Source organism: Pleurodeles waltl, chromosome 5 (assembly GCF_031143425.1).
Source record: "Pleurodeles waltl isolate 20211129_DDA chromosome 5, aPleWal1.hap1.20221129, whole genome shotgun sequence".
NCBI lineage: Eukaryota > Metazoa > Chordata > Amphibia > Caudata > Salamandridae > Pleurodeles > Pleurodeles waltl.
Window position 1 is genome coordinate 1,603,625,217 of NC_090444.1, and position 16,681 is coordinate 1,603,641,897.

Sequence of the window (16,681 nt, forward strand, 5' to 3'; positions counted from 1 at the left end):
CCAGGGGCAACTCTGTCCACCAGGACAGCAAGCCACAGTGGCCCCAGACAACTGTCAGGGATGAGAGCCCGACCTCAGGCCTCTCTAACCACTGTGACTGTGGAGAGTGGGGGGCGGTAGCCCCAGGTGCCTGGCACCTTTGACCACTCTCTCTTCCACCAGGTCAGGGATGACAACCTGACCCTGGTCCTCCCCTCTGGGGCTCTGTACCCTCCCTGCAGAAGCGGCACCCCCAGAGTCCAAAACTGTCAGGGTGCTTGTAGAAGCAGTCCTGCACAATTCTTCCATCAGTGCAGGGATGTTAACCTGCAACTGATCCTCCAACCTGGGGTCTGTACCTTCAGGTTGGACCAGGGCCAGGGGTGAGGCTTCCCTCCCCCTGCCCTCTCTTCTGGGGTCCTGAACCACCCAACTAGGAGCGGCCCCCCCAGAAGACAACATGGTAGGGGTACTGTTAGCAGTAGCCCCTTCCTCCAGGTCAGGGGGGACACCCTTAACCTGGCCTCCCAATCCAGGGTCTGTACCCACAGACTGGATCACTGCCTGGCAACCCAGGACTTCCTGGGGGGCATACCTACCCCCTACCAGGTCAGAGTTTACCCCCTGAACCTTATCATTCAACCCAGAGTCACCACCCTGCGGTTGAACCATTGCCTGGCACACCAGGACTTCCAGGGGAGCACACCTACCCCCTACCAGATCAGAGCTTACCCCCTGAATCTGGCAATCCAACCCAGAGTCACTACCCTGCGGTTGAACCACTGCCTGGCGCACCAGGACTTCCTTGGGAGCACACGTACTCCCCATCAGGTCAGAGTTTACCCCCTGAACCTGATCATCCAACCCAGAGTCACCATCCTGCGGTTGAATCATTGCCTGGCGCACCAGGACTTCCTGGGGGGCACACCTACCCCCCACAAGGGAAACACTTTCCCCAAGGGCCATACAAGAGTCTGGCTGGCGCAGGTCTCCTGACCTCTGCCCATCTGACAGAGTCTGGATTCCCCCCAGCCCAGAAATGGTCTCACCAAGGTCATTCCTGGGGGGCTCTGCACTCAGAGCTGACCCCTGACCCTCCAGGTTCTCCACTGGGGTCCGCAACCCCCTCTCAACCCTCTGTCTGGACTTCTGCAACCCCTCACTAGGAGTGGTACTGCCAGACACCAGAACTGGTGGGACGCTGGCTACAGCCGCCCCCCCAAGTTCTCCTGACACTGTGGGGTCTCCCTCAACAGATGGCCCTATGGTACAGGCTAGGCTCCCCTCCTGGGGTTCCCGCAGGGAACCCTCCAGGACCTGGGACCGGATCTCGGGCACCTTGGGCCTCAACCCATCCCCATTCCCTCTCCTCTGAGACTGGACATGGGGTCCCTCACCCATCCCACTACACTGGGACCTACCTGGGACACTACAATCCTTCCCTACCTCACCTGGTTGGGAACTACCTAGACCACTCCTCTCAGGAGCACCCCCAAATGCCTCTTCAGACTCTCTGGTACTCACCCAGAAGTCTGCCTCCATTGTAAGCTCCCTGGGGTCAGAGAACTCACACTCCACCTGGTGTTGGCATAGCTCTGGAAAATAAGGACTAGACATATGCTCTCCAGCAATTACATCACTCAGCCCCTCACATGAATTAACCAAAGTACCCTTCACCCAACCATCCAGTGACTCTGCCTTGACAAAGCACCCCACATCACCCTCCTGAGACTGGTGAGACAGTACCTGACTGTCCCTGACACTCAACCCACACTCTTCTGGGATGTTTTCACACTCCATAACCAGGACTTCTACCTGGGGGGAACCCCTCTCCCTGTCACTCTCAACTAGAGTCAGTAGAGTGTCCCTCCCACCAGTAGGAATATGACTCCCCATGCCAGTTCCCCAATCCACCTCAGGGACCCTGTGCATCACTGGAGCTACCTCATACCCCTGAACCTCCTGGCGTGTGTTAACTCCCTCCTTCAAGTAGGGCACCACCTCTCTGGGCATGTGTACTTCTGCAGCATCACTGGATATACAATTGTTGCTGCCACCATTCCAGCTGGACTCAGCCCTCATGACTTCCAGCTCTTTCAATTTAAGCTCGTAAGCATAAATCATTTTTTTAATCTCTAAGTCCCTCCTCCTTTCTTCCAACTTCTTGAATCGGCGAGCCCTGTCTGCCCGTCTGTCCTGTAACTCTTCAGGAGTCAGACCCTTGGGTGACACCCTGCTATCCCTCCTGGGGACCCTCCCCCCAGGCGTAACAGGTACCTCCACTACACCACTGTGTATCCTCTGCACTTCCCCACCCACATTCTCCTCCTCTGTGTGCCCTCCAGCCTTCTTGATTGTCACCCCGGCCCTCTGTGCCTGTTGCAGCTCCCCCTCCCTGGTGGAGCTCTCAGTGGGACAGTCAAGATCTTTAAGGAACTGTTTCAATTGAGCAACTGAGTACTCCTTCAGTTTCTCCATTTCAAACACAGCTCCAGCTGTTGCATCTCCAGATTGAGACATGATGGTCACAAGTGCAAAGTTCCAAAGGCAGAAAAAAAATAATTTCCCAATGAAGTAAAAGGGATCAGCAAAATCATGGAAGTAGAATAAAAAGAGTCCTTAAGAGAAAAATCAAAAGATCACCAAACAAGTAGTATGTGGTCGCGTAGTGGTCTGAGATCAAAACAGTAGTGTACACTTAATCACTGTATGTCAAGTACAAATACAAGTCCAAATCCCGACCGCTGGTCACCAATGTTAGAAATGGGGTCTTTGGTCGACAGTCAGGTTACCCCCTGTTCAAGCAAGGACCCTCACTCTAGTTAGGATAAAAGAGAATCACCCTCAGCTAACCCCTGCTTACCCCCTTGGTAGCTTGGCAGAGCAGTAGGCTTAACCTCAGAGTGCTGGGCGTAAAGTATTTGTACCAACACACACAGTAACTTAATGAAAACACTACAAAATGACACAACACCAGTTTAGAAAAATAGGAAATATTTATCTAGACAAAACAAGACCAAAACGACAAAAATCCAACATACACAAGTCAAGTTATGATTTTTTAAAGGTTTAAAATAAAAAGAGTCTTTAGGTAGTTGTAACACCACACTAGCGCTGCTAGCGTGAAAATGTACCTGGTTTGCGGCAAAAATAACCCCGCACGGGCGGTGTGCGTCGAAAATAACCCGGCACGGGTATATGCGTCGAAAACAGCTCGGCTCGGCGCGTCGAAAAAGCCAGCCACGCGACGGTCCGAAGTCCCGCGGCGCTGGTTGCGATCTCTCAGCCTTCGTCAGCGATGCTGCGCGTCGTTTCTCCTGCTCCGGGCGTCGATTCTCCGGTCGCGTCTCCAGCGGCGTCGTTTCTCAGCTGCGGAGCCGGCGTCGCGTCGTTTTCTCAGCCGCGATCGGATTCGCGTCGATCTTTTCTCCGCACGGTGCGCGGTGCGTGTATTTTTGTCCTTAGGCTGCCAGCCTCTCCTTTCAGGGTCCCAGGAACTGGAAGGGCACCACAGAGCAGAGTAGGGGTCTCTCCAGAGACTCCAGGTGCTGGCAGGAAGAAGTCTTTGCTATCCCTGAGACTTCAATAACAGGAGGCAAGCTCTACATCAAGCCCTTGGAGATTTCTTCTTCAAGATGGAAGGCACACAAAGTCCAGTCTTTTGCCCTCTTACTCTGGCAGAAGCAGCACTGCAGGAAAGCTCCACAAAGCACAGTCACAGGCAGGGCAGCACTTGTTCCTCAGCGATCAGCTCTTCTCCAGGCAGAGGTTCCCCTTGATTCCAGAAGTGTTTCTAAAGTTTGTAAGTTTGGGTGCCCTTCTTATACCCATTTTAGTCTTTGAAGTCACCTTCCTTCAAAGGGGACTCACACCTTCTTGTGAAATCCTGCCTTGCCCAGGCAAGGCCTCAGACACACACCAGGGGGTTGGAGCCGGCATTGTTAGAGGCAGGCACAGTCCTTTCAGATGAGAGTGACCACTCCACCCCTCCCTCCTAGCAGAGATGGCTAATCAGGAAATGCAGGTTACACCCCAGCTCCCTTTGTGTCACTGTCTGGTGTGAGGTGAACAACAACCCAACTGTCAAACTGACCCAGACAGGGAATCCACAAACAAGGCAGAGTCACAGAATGGTTTAAGCAAGAAAATGCTCACTTTCTAAAAGTGGCATTTTCAAACGCACAATCTCAAAATCAACTTTACTAAAAGATGTATTTTTAAATTGTGAGTTCAGGGATCCCAAACTCCACCTGTCCATCTACTCTCTAGGGGAATCTACACTTTAATCATATTTAAAGGTAGCCCCCATATTATCCTATGAGAGAGAGACAGACCTTGCAACAGTGAAAACGAAATTGGCAGTATTTCACTGTCAGGACATATAAACCACATTACTATATGTCCTACCTTATCCATACACTGCACCCTGCCCTTGGGGCTACCTAGGGCCTACCTTAGGGGTGCCTTACATGTAAGGAAAGGGAAGGTTTAGGCCTGGTAAAAATACACATACAGACACTGCAGTGGCAGGTCTGAGACATGATTACAGATCTACTTATGTGGGTGGCACAACCAGTACTGCAGGCCCACTAGTAGCATTTGATTTACAGGCCCTGGCACCTCTAGTGCACCTTACTAGGGACTTACTAGTAAATCAAATATGCCAATCATGGATAAACCACTTACATACAATTTAAACAGGAGAGCATATGCACTTTAGCACTGGTTAGCAGTGGTAAAGTGCTCAGAGTTGAAAAGCCAACAGCAACATGTCAGAAAAAATTAGGAGGCAGGAGGCAAAAAAGACTGGGGATGACCCTGCATAAGCAAAAGTCCAACAATGACAAATCACCTTTCCAAAGCTAAACACATGAAGACATTTGGATAAATTTGCTCCATATTCTACGCATACAGCATGGCCGTCATAATTTGTTCATGTACATGAGTGCACACAATGCAGAGTCAGATACAAATGTATCCAAAAGTGTCTTGATATTTCACCTTCAAATTATTATTTACATCCACAATATTTTTGACTCTGCATCATGTTCACTACTGTACGTGTAATAAAAACCACGCCCATGATGTATGCGTCGTGAAATTGACGCTATATGCACAATATATTGCTCATTTCATGTGCAGTATTAATTATTAATATTCATACATTTTTTTTTCACTCCGCATCATGTGCACCACTGTACGTGTAAAAAAAATGAAGCCCATGATGTATGCGTGGTCAAAATGACGCTACATGGACAATATGTTGGTCATTTCATGTACAGTATTAATTATTAATATTCATATCATATTTTTTGACTCCGCATCATGTGCACCACTGTACGTGTAAAAAAAACGACGCCCATGATGTATGCGTGGTGAAATTGACGCTACATGCAGAATATGTTGGTCATCTCATGTACAATTTGAAATATTAATATTCATAGCATATTTTTACACTCCGCATCATGTGCACTGTAATGCGTCAAAAAAATATGACGCACATCTGTGTATGCGTGAAAACATGACGCATTACGCGAAAATAAAAACGGCGGCCATTTTATGCAGGAAGTGATGTAATAGGATATCCTGTTTACCAAATCTGTACTGGGAGTTGACTTTCACTTTCACTTTGCAGTCTCAGAGTTATCTAGACTGTGTGGTTGTGTGAAAGGTGTTGTCCTGTGTTTTACTGCTTTAGTGTCCTGTGTGCCTTGTATTTGTGTCAATCTTTTATTGTTGTCAAACATTGTCTCAGTCTGTTTAGTGTTGTTTTGTCTATACCTGTGATAGTTTGTATTGTCTGTGGGAGTCTGTTGTGGGTAGCATAGTTTGGGGGGTTAGTTGGGCTATTTTTCTCCTTCTTTTTCTTTCACACCTCTACCTTTCCCCATTTCCCACTTTTTCTTTCATTTTTCTTTTGTACTTTTTTACACCTCTCATCATGTCAGGTAGGCCTCGCCTGTCCAGGATGGGTGAGGACGAATTGGGGGGCTTCATATGGCTCGTAAGCCATTTCCTCCCACTGATGCTGGAGGCTGGGGGCCGTGTGATACAGGGGTATCACACGGAGGCGAGGAAAATCCGTTGGGAGAAGGTGCGCCATCACCTGGTCCGGGTCTACGGGAGTCTGAGGAATATCCATCAACTCAAGCACCGCTGGGCAGATCTGATCAGCAGGGAACAGGACCTGCTGGACCACCTGGGACTCCGGATTGGTGGCTATGTTGGTGAGTAATAATCAATTACATGGGAATAATAGGAATGTGTGCGTGAACATGTGATGATTGGTAGCCAATCTGCAAAATAAGTCGCTGACTGCGTGTTATACTAGGGAAACCTAGGCCCATGGGCATACACATAAATCCCCATTTTTGCTACACATGTACACCCAATAACAGCAGTAAAATGCAACATCTATTTGCATTTTGCTAAGTAGCCCCCACTCTGCGTCACAAAATGATGCAAATGCTGCGCTACAAAGGTATACATATGTGTCCAAATGTGTATTTGTTGCCGGGTGTGTATGAAGACCTATGCTACCAGGCCGATGCCTCATTTTTGCAACACATACCAGATGGCTGTAGCTGCATGGAATGTACTGTTGCATTTGTGTCTGAAAAGCAACACGTGAACTGCTCTATTTGTACTCTACTGGTCATAATGGCCAGTGAGTACGTCATGTAGAAACAACACCTACATATGTAGACGCCATAGCTAGACCGAAAATTGCAAACACATGATGATGCAACACCTGTGTGTTGCCTTCACGTCACATGAAGTTAGTCATGTTGTCCACACATATGTCACATGTGTGTCTGGTTGCTGTGTGTTGAACCTGTCCACATAGCCTGTTTGATTGTGAGTGGTCATGCAGTCATCATGGAACCAGTTGTGGAATGTTTCTCTCTGGGATGCACATGCTGAGATGTATGGATCACATGATTGTTCGGGCCTACTAATGGAGGATTAACTTGGACGACACATGACTGTCCTGGCCACTGCATGAGTGTAGTAGGGTGTGTCACTGGAGCAGGAGACTCATCCAATGATAATCTAGAATACAAAGTCAGCCAGGCAGGATGAGCATGTGTGAAAGTGTATCATTACCATGTAATATTCACACACTGTCATTGTAACAGAAATTATTTGTCTGTTCACCCAGTCTGAGTATAATCTTCCTTTCATGCTTTACAGGTGGACCAGCCCCGTACACCGTTGGTGAGGTAGCCCATTTTGACGACCCCGATACCTACAGTGAGTGTTGCCTAAGTGCTATTTACATTGTTTGGAAATGAAGCATGATGGATTACTGTGTGTTCAGGATAATTCATGATTTGATGTGCTGGCCGTTCATTGGCTTTGTTGTTTTGGTGTGATATCAAATTGGAATAATGTTTCGGTAAAGCAATACCTAGTCATCTCTCAGATTGAGGGGCAGTAGGTCATTCAATTAGTGCGACAATTGGGAATGGCATGACTCATTTTGAATACACTGGTCAATGTTAGACTTGGTCAGGAACTTGCCATTAACTGAGTCAGCATATCAGACTGACAGTCTCCCAGATAGCTTAGGCACATGGCTTCGATGACAAGTGCTTCTTCCTAGTTGAGGATGGACTGTGTACACTGTAGGTCGGATCTTCCGGGGGCATGTACTTCCACAAGGTGACCTCGAAGTGTGTGTGACTTGAGTGCAATGGCCTAGGTGTTCTGTTGAATCATGTGAATGGGTGTTCTACCTCCTCTGTGTGTGTTGTAAAACATGCCTCACTAATAGTATGTTATGTTTGGCTAAGTCATATCATTTTGACATGTGTGGACCTGGGATGTGACAAGGTTGGCCTGACTCCAACGTGTTGCTAGCCCTTCATAGGTGTTGTGTGTGAAGGCACATGCTTGTTGAACTTTCTGTACACTCCTGGTTGTGCATTGATCATGGGATTGTTGTTTGTTCTTCCCACACCACCCACAAAGACTGGGATGTTACTGTGAAACAGGGTACCTAGGACTGTAGCAACCAGTATGTTACACATACTTAACACCTTTTGTGACTTGAGTTTGTACCTAGGTCCAGATGTAGCAAAATGTCTCCACATTGCAAATAGCATAATTTGATGTTAGTGAGTTGCAAACGTCTGTTTCCTAATCCGAAATGTTTTTGGTGGTCATGTACATATTCGCAAAATGCTTTTCTAAATGAAAAAGATAAAGGAGTTTACCAGCCCTACTTGCAAATCACAGTGTTAGGCAATCCCATTTGCTAACGAGTACGTGGTTGCAAAGTGAGTAGCTGTTATCATCCACTTGAAGTGGCTGCTAACCAACTTGCTGACTGGAAGGGGTCCTCATTGTGAACCTTCACCTTTGTGAGTGGACCAAAATACTCCTGCACAAAACAGCCAGTGGTCTAGGGGAGCAATAATTATTGTGTAAATTACGAACAATCAATTGTTGTGAATTTAAACAAATCGCAGCTCATTTTCCTTTCAGATAAAGGGCCTACACTTGGTGAAAAATAACTTGCTTCATTTAAAAGCAGTCACGTCTATGGAGTTCTGCTGTTTCCAGCAGGCCTCCATCCCCGTGAGTGCCCATAGTTGCTAAGGTGGTGCAAGTTGGAACCCACATCATTGATGTTCATGAGGTGGGATTTAGGGACCCCATAGTGACTCGCAGACGGTGTCAGAGACACCGTTCAGCTTTGCAATTTGCTAGTTGATTTCCCATCAATTCCTACATCTGGCCCATAGTGTCGACATATGATTCATGGCCAGGGGTTCAATCTTAGCACACAACTCTTTCGAAATGCCATTGAGTGAGGAGTGTGATTCTTATCACATAGAATGACATATGTAGTGAAGTCAGTATGCGGACGAGCTGGTGCCATAATGTATAATGGCTTAGGTATGAATTGTATGAGTAGTTTAGGGTGATGTCATCCATCATGTAGAGACATGGATATGCTATATGTGATATGCCCTTCAGTATGCATGATTCACATGTATTTCCTCTGAGCCTTCCCGTGAAATATGTTGTAACAATTGCTGCAACCAATACATTGCTAGTAATGGACAAATTACCCATTGTGGTATTCAACCCACTGTAAATTCTATGCTCAATATTTGCCTTTTCCCTTCACAGCTGCAAACCTGAGTGCCGCAGCTCGCAACCAGTTTGAGCGCCGGGCAATGAGGTACAGCCACATCCTGCAGGTGCAGTGTGGGTATCGGAGGATGGCCCGCAGATACAATTCGGAACGGGCCTCCGGGGCGTGGTATGCCACACCACAGGCTCCCCCAACGGTGCCCCCAACAACCCCCGCCACTACATCCACCAGGTCTGGCCAAGTGGACCCAGCAACGGACCAGGCATCCTCATCCAGACCTGGACCCAGCCGTGTGGTGGGAGCAGGGCAGTCCCGTGCCCACACCACTCCACCAACACAATCCACCTCCACCGGCACCCAGACCTGCACTGACCCTCCGATCAACCCAGCGGACTTCCACGCATTGTCAAGGAAATTGGACAGGTTGATTGCAAAAGTTGACACCCTGATGGAGGACATGGCTGAGGTGAAGAAGAAGGTGCGCTCCATCCGGCGAACAGTACGGAGGCCAAATCAGTAGACATTTTGCCCTCCAGAACTTTTACCCCTCCCCTCTCACCTCTTTCCTATTTCATACTGTTAGTTGGGTTTGGGGGGTTAGTTATAGGATAAGTGTAGGAAATTAGCTTAGTTAGTGTTAGGTAAGAGGGTGGGGGGTCCTTCTTCTTTATATCTTATCTTTTTGTGTGGGTGGGTGGGTGGGGGGCAATGTTGGGATTCCTGTTTAAAAAAAAAAAAAAAAAAAAACTATAAAAACAAAAAAAATACAAAAAAATATATGTTTGTTTAGGATAGTGTAGTATGTGTGTAGGTTAGTAAGTGTTGTCCTGCATGTGTCTTGTCTCATAATGGTGGGTGGGGGGTTGATGTTTAGATCGTTTCGTTACATGTGTAGAGTAAGTTTAGCTTAGGTTAGTTAGGGACAGTTGTGGGTTAGTAGTAGTCAGGTTAGATTAGTGTAGGTTTATCTTTCCCTTAGTTGCCTCTTTTATTACTTATTGGAAATAAAACTTTTGTTAACCCTTTACCTGATGCGTTAGGTGCTACCTTTTCATGGCCTTGACAGTGTAGCAGAAAGTTTTAGTATGACATTTGTGTCCTATGCTCGCTATCACCAGGCTATTGAGGTTTAACATGCCAGCTACCCGTGTGCTAACTTGGTAAGTATCCACCATGTGGGAGAGCCACCATTGGTAGTGTGCATAGATCATCAAGATTTGGGGTTGGTATGTATCCTACTTCACAAAGAGTGCTTCCAGAGTTGATTTTGTAGGTAAATAGATAGGTCGGACAGCATTGTGAAGTTCAGGGAGAGCTTTGTAGATGAGTATTTGTTCACACTCTTGTCTTGTTGCTGTCATTGCTGACCTACATCATGTGTGTACTGCTTGAGCATGACTTTCCTTCATGGTAGTATACGCTGTAAGGGTGATTGATGCAGTGTAATTTGGTTATCATTCCTTTCATTTTACAGCATAATGTATTGTTTTAGTATTGCAAGGTGCCTACATTTCTCAGCCACCATTAGTTGTCTAGAATAGCTATGGACGGGGCCTCATTCTGTCCAACACAGCATGATTGTGTGTGCTTAGTCCCTACATCAGTTATTTTCCTCAGTCTAGTAAAGCTATGATGCAATCCTGGCCACTGCACAGATGTTTCAGTATACATGAAATCAGGACAGTAGTATAGAGAATCGACATGGTTGCCACACAACCACTTTGGAGTTATGTACTGCACAGTTGAAGTGTGAAATGACACAGAGACACAATAGGTGTGCAAGTGATATTTATTTTTAGGTGGAGTAGTGCAAAAAGTCCATTAACAATGTTAGGTGAGTCCGTTCTGGTGCATTCTTAAATGGTGATCCTATTTACAGGGTGTGGATGATGCTCCTGACATGCTGGGGTGATGTCACAGACGGTGCAGAGGAACAGGAATTGCCAAATGGTAGGAGAGAAACATTTACAGCCAATGTGGACAAGTTAAACAGTAGATTGCCGAACAGTCATTGAGGGTAGTTGGAGTGAGGCTGGCATGTGTCAAAACGTAGGACCTTGGTCAGAGTAGGGCATGGTGCAGGGACTAGGGCTTCCGGGTACTCTTGCGAGTGAATGTTATCTGTTCCATGTCTTCTTCTTCTGATGTGTGTGTTGCCTGGTGTGTCCTTGTTGTTGTTGGTTTTGAAGGGGCAACACACACCTCAGTGTCAGAAGACATGGAGGCAGACATCCCGGGGGCTGATCCCTGTCCAGTTATGAAGGGCAGTACTGCAGCAAGGAGAGCGTGCTGGTTTTTCAGAATGGCAGCCACATCCCGATGGTAGGCAGCCAGGTCTGCCCTGAGGGGTTCGATGTTGCAATCGTGCACACGCTGACTGGCTTGCTGTTGGAGTTGTTTGGTCAACTGGATGACAGCTGTGCAGATTGCCTTCTGTGTTACTAAAAGTTCCTCCAACAGCGATGTTCTGGCTTGCATTGCAGCTGCCTGATCAGCAGTTGACAGCATGCACGAACGCACCCCCTCAAGGCTGGCTGCCATAGTTTGCATCCCCACCCGCACCTCCTTGGCCAGCTCCCGCTGGACCCCAACGACTGTTCTTTCGAAGCTGGTGCCAGTGTCGTCAGAGTCCTCAGCTGTGTTGGAGCTGGCAGGTCTTACAATTGGGGTGGCGGGTGGTTCTACTGTGGTGGCTGCTTCTTCTTGGCTCCTCCTTGTTACTGAAGGGGGGGTTTGGAGGCTTTCGAGGACCATGTCAATGGTCTCTTGTGTGAGGTTGATGGTCTAGTCATCCATGTCATCAGGGAACTCATGGACAGGCATATCGGCAGGAGATCCGTGTTCCTCTGCAAAGAAACAGGGTACAATTAGTGTGTCTGTGTTGAGATCATTTAGCACTAAGATACAAGCCTTTGGATGCCTTAACTTTGTACTCTGATTTTGTCTTGGTATCTGCTGTCTGTCATAGGGCATTGTTGTAGGCCTATGGCCCACCTGTGTGTCACATATATGATATGGAGCTATCAGACATGCCTGCCAGGTCATCTCTAGGTGTTGATTTGTAATTATTTCGGAATACGCATTTTTTTGTCCTACTCCTCCCTCGGTGTTTCACTATTGTTATGGAGGGACATTTGTTTGGGTGGGCTCTCATTATCCTACATGTGATTCTTGGCTTTCTAGGCAGCAGGATAGCTAATGGTGTGGGGGACTAAGTTTGACCCACTTGTAAATAACTCGGTCACCCAGATATTCTATTTAGCTCAGACAGACTAGCAGTGCCTCTGGTCTCCCACAACAGAGGAATGTTTAGAAGTCCAAGCCCATGACATCTTTGGGACTTCTCAGGGAAGTGGTGGTCACTCAGGTCCTACACATTTCTATCTTTTCCGGTATGTTCCCATACACAAATGACACAGACAGGATTTGTTTGATATGAAGTTTCATTGTACAACTGACTTGTAGGAATTTAGGTGTGAGCCCCAATAACCAAAACAATACACACAGTTAGAACTGAAATAGTCCGCAGGAGAGTAATACATTGGTACACAGCTACCATGGTGCCTAACAGTTTCTACTCTCCCTCTGCTTGTTCTATATATATAGCACTGCATGTTAAGTTTGGAGCTTGGCTGTCTGAATCACAGGGGAGACATCATCCCTCATATCAGAGGAATGGGCTGGGATCTGGTTGTGCATCAGCAGCAAGGCAGGCCGCATCTAGATGTGATTTTCTGTTTGTAAACTCCCCCATGCGTGTCTTGAGACGAGGAAGTGAATTTAAAAGACATATGTCATTGTGATGACAAAGTTTCCCTACGCAGGAATGGCAAACCTTAACCCCTACCCCATCTATCATCAACGAACCAGACGGTATCCTTGACTGGGGCACAGAGTGAATATGTTCTGGCAAACTCCAGTGCAGAAGTAGGCAAAACAGGGTGATTTGACTAATTGCCAACACCTTAGGACTGACTATTTGCTACATTAACTGATAGGAAGGGCAATGAGATTCATTTAGTGCAAAGTGCTCTGAGGCACTTAGATGTGAGCAAATGAGTATAAGTACATTCAGGGTAAGATGCACAAAGGCCTCCAGCCTGAGGCTATTGCGCAAAGTATACGTTTCACTTGCCACGCTACACTTTGACTGACTGTGGGTGTTGTGACTGCCCTGCCAGCACACTTGCCTCACAGGCCCTGCACCATACACTTTTTATTCACATTGCATGATCTGTACATGTTAGGTGGCATGACCTATGTATGTCAATGTTAGGATGTGGTATGGATGTAAACATTGTTGATGTTTGTATCTGATGGGGTCTCATGTGTGTCTTACTGGATTGGCCTGTTTATCGTATGAATGTCCTATTTTTTGGTTAGACTGTGCAGATGTGTTTCATTGACCAGTTGCCTGTGTCCCCTCGTCAATGTTGTTGTCTGAGCAGTATGACATTTGTGATGTAGCATTGTTAGGCAGGCACGTGAGGGACCCTGACGTATGCAGCATGTGTGTGTCGTTAGTGCTGTGTGGCTCCTATTGCTGTTTACTTAGGCTTATGTATGTGTCAGTTATGGACATTCGGCATTTAAGTGTACTGGTACCTTTGTCTTATTTCTAGGAGTAGTTGCAGATGTCATCCTCACCCCCTAATTTAGGAATGTATGTTCCAGGGTGGGGTTCCTGCCATTTGGTACTATAGCTGCCCAGAGATGAGAGGTGTTATTGTCAACTGTGGTGGCAGTTAAGTTGCAGTTGTTGTATTTGCTACTGCATTACAGGTAAGGACCTAGTTGATGGGGAATAGTTTGTGCAAAACAAGTGCCTGGATGTGGATTCAGGGTAGTGTCCTTCCCACCTGTCACTGGTTTCCCTTGGCTCTCTTGTTGTAATTACAGGATGTCCCCGTGGGACTGTAGTGGTGGCAGTATTTTGTCGTGCCCCGGCTATGGTCAGTACTGGGCATTCCCCCCTGCCGTGCCCCTTTCCCCATGCCACTTCATATATGTGCTAAGTTACATGCATTGTGTAGTAGGTATCCCCCCCCTGCTTACAGTCCCCATTATTGCATTGTAATTCCCCATGCGACTTACCCTGCATGTGCGTAGTGTCGTGGTAGTCTGCGCTGTCCAGTCCTTGTATCCCTATGACGATCTCCTCCGGGATGACGGCTGCGACCATCTCCTCCATGTGGTCCAGGGCCTCCTGTTGTGCTGGACTCCCCCCTCCAGTCTGCATTGCTGCCTTCCTGTTCCTGGCCATTTTCTCTTTGGTCCTACGTTTACAGTCATGCCAGCGTTTCTTACACTCGGTGACTGTCCGGCGTTCTTCAGCCACACTGTTTATCTTGTCCACAATTTCTTTCCAGATGGCCTCTATCCTACTGAGTGGCAATTTTGAGGATATGAAAAGTTGGTGCTGGTGTTCCGTCACCTCTTTCACCAGGATTTCCTGCTCCTCTGCACTGAAGCGACACTTTCTTTTTTTCTTTAACATGTCCTGGTTCCTGTATGCTTCCTCCTGGCTGGGTCCTGGTCTGCTCTCATCCTCCTGGGGTCTGTTGGGGCATCTGGGATCCATTTTGGGTCTCCTCTCCTGTAAGTGCAGTTTTCGCGCAAAAATGTCACGCAATAGCGTGAAAAAAACCGGCGTTTTCACGATTGCGCTGTCGTAAATCGACCCACAGTGATTTGCGTCCCTTTTACGTGGGTTTCCCTTACAACAGACCGACGCTGTTTGCGTCACGAAATAATGACTCCCACCTGTTGGTTGCGCCGCCGTACGTCAAAGTATAAATTTGACGCCCGAATGGCGCATCCAAATGGCGTTAGACGGCGCAAATTTTTTTGACGCAAAACTGCGATAGCGCAGTTTTGCGTCAAAAAGTATAAATATGGGCCTCAATCTGTAAGAAGAACAATTTTACATGTAAACATTTTTTCCCAAGCTTCAGGTCTTAAACTCAACATGGAGAAAAGCAACTGCCTAACAATAGGTAGATGGGACAATCTAGCACATATACAGGTAAACACAACAACACAACCTATTAAAGTGCTAGGCGTCCTCTTTTCAAAAGACACTTCAGGTTCAGTCAATTGGGATTCGGTAATAAACAAAACACAGCAGAAGCTAGGGTTGTGGAAAACTAGATCTTTAACCCTAGTTGGTAAAATTTTGGTAATAAAAGCAGTGATCTTACCTTTAATTCTATATTATGCAATGATTTTCCCTCCACAGAAGCAGATTTTAAATAAACTACAGAAACTGTTGTGCATTTTTTTCTGGTCCTCCAAAATGGAAAAATAAAGAGAGAAATTGTTTTTAAGTCATTAAACAATGGAGGGAAAGACTTACCAAATTTGTACCATTTTACTATGACATATTTCTTTTCTCTTTTATTGCATTTAAACAAAGAAAAACGTAATTTAACAGCATGTTTTGTAAAATATCATGTAAACAACATTTTTAGAAAATATAAACTTGTACCTGCAGAAAATGCCATTCCAAATGCCTTTTTTTAAAAATCTAAGACATTTACATTTGGACTTTGATGATTTTGCCAACAAAAAGACTTTCAAAGCAGCCATCAGGAGGACCGAGATTCTTTCCCCAGCAAACAATCTCAACGAGGAGCAGTCAAAGAAAACATGGAAGAAAGCCAACCACCCTGAACTGACAAACAGCCAAAAGGACTTATGTTGGCTAACAATTCATAAAGGACTTCCTTTAAAAAGTTTTCAACATAACAGAGGCCTGTCAGCAACACCAAGATGCCCACGGGAGAATTGCCACGCAGATGAGACGGTGTTACATTTTCTTTGGAACTGTTCCTTTGCACAAGAAACTTGGAAAAAAATTGGTCCTTTGATAAAAGGGATATCCGGACAAAGATCTATAGACTATGAACTCATTCTTTATGGAATCTCTTCTTCTTTGCCAAACACAAAAAACTTATTATTGTGGAAAATTGTGTGTTGCATTAAAGAAGGGTTGTGGATCACTAGAAATTTAGGGATATATCAACATAAACAGTTTACAATTAAAGATTGTATTAAAATAAGTTTAGACAAATTAATGACATACTACTGGATAGATTATAAATCCTGTAGTAAAGATGAAGCAGAAAAAAGATGGAAACAAAAAAATTGGAAGGATTGGGTTCCTTAAAAAAGAAATCACAGTTGTAAACCTTCTCAGACACTCTACAAAATTTGAGTCATTTTAAAATTGTTACCAGTATGTAAATAGAGAAATTATGAAACTCACAGAATTTTTTTTTGGAAATGTGTATTTTGAATATCTTGTAAACTTGACATGGACCTAACAGATAAAGGCATGACAAGTCAAATGTATCACCACCCGTATGGTTCGGGATTGGTTAAAATGTAAATATGCACTAAAATTTTCAATAAAGAATATTTTTACAACAAAAAAAAAAATAATCTGTTCTTATCAGTTTAATATCTGATACGTCCTCTATCTGGGGACCATATATTAAATTGATTTTTGGAACAGGGAGATGGAATAGGAGCTTGCTCTGTCCACTCCACGCATCAACCTGGTATTGCAGTACCTCCAGGAATGGTGCACTTCCC

At 46.0% G+C, this 16,681-nt stretch overlaps 1 pseudogene; it reads left to right on the plus strand.

Moving 5' to 3' along the window:
- The first annotated feature begins 16,501 nt into the window (after positions 1 to 16,501).
- Positions 16,502 to 16,681, plus strand: LOC138297570 (U2 spliceosomal RNA; annotated as a pseudogene).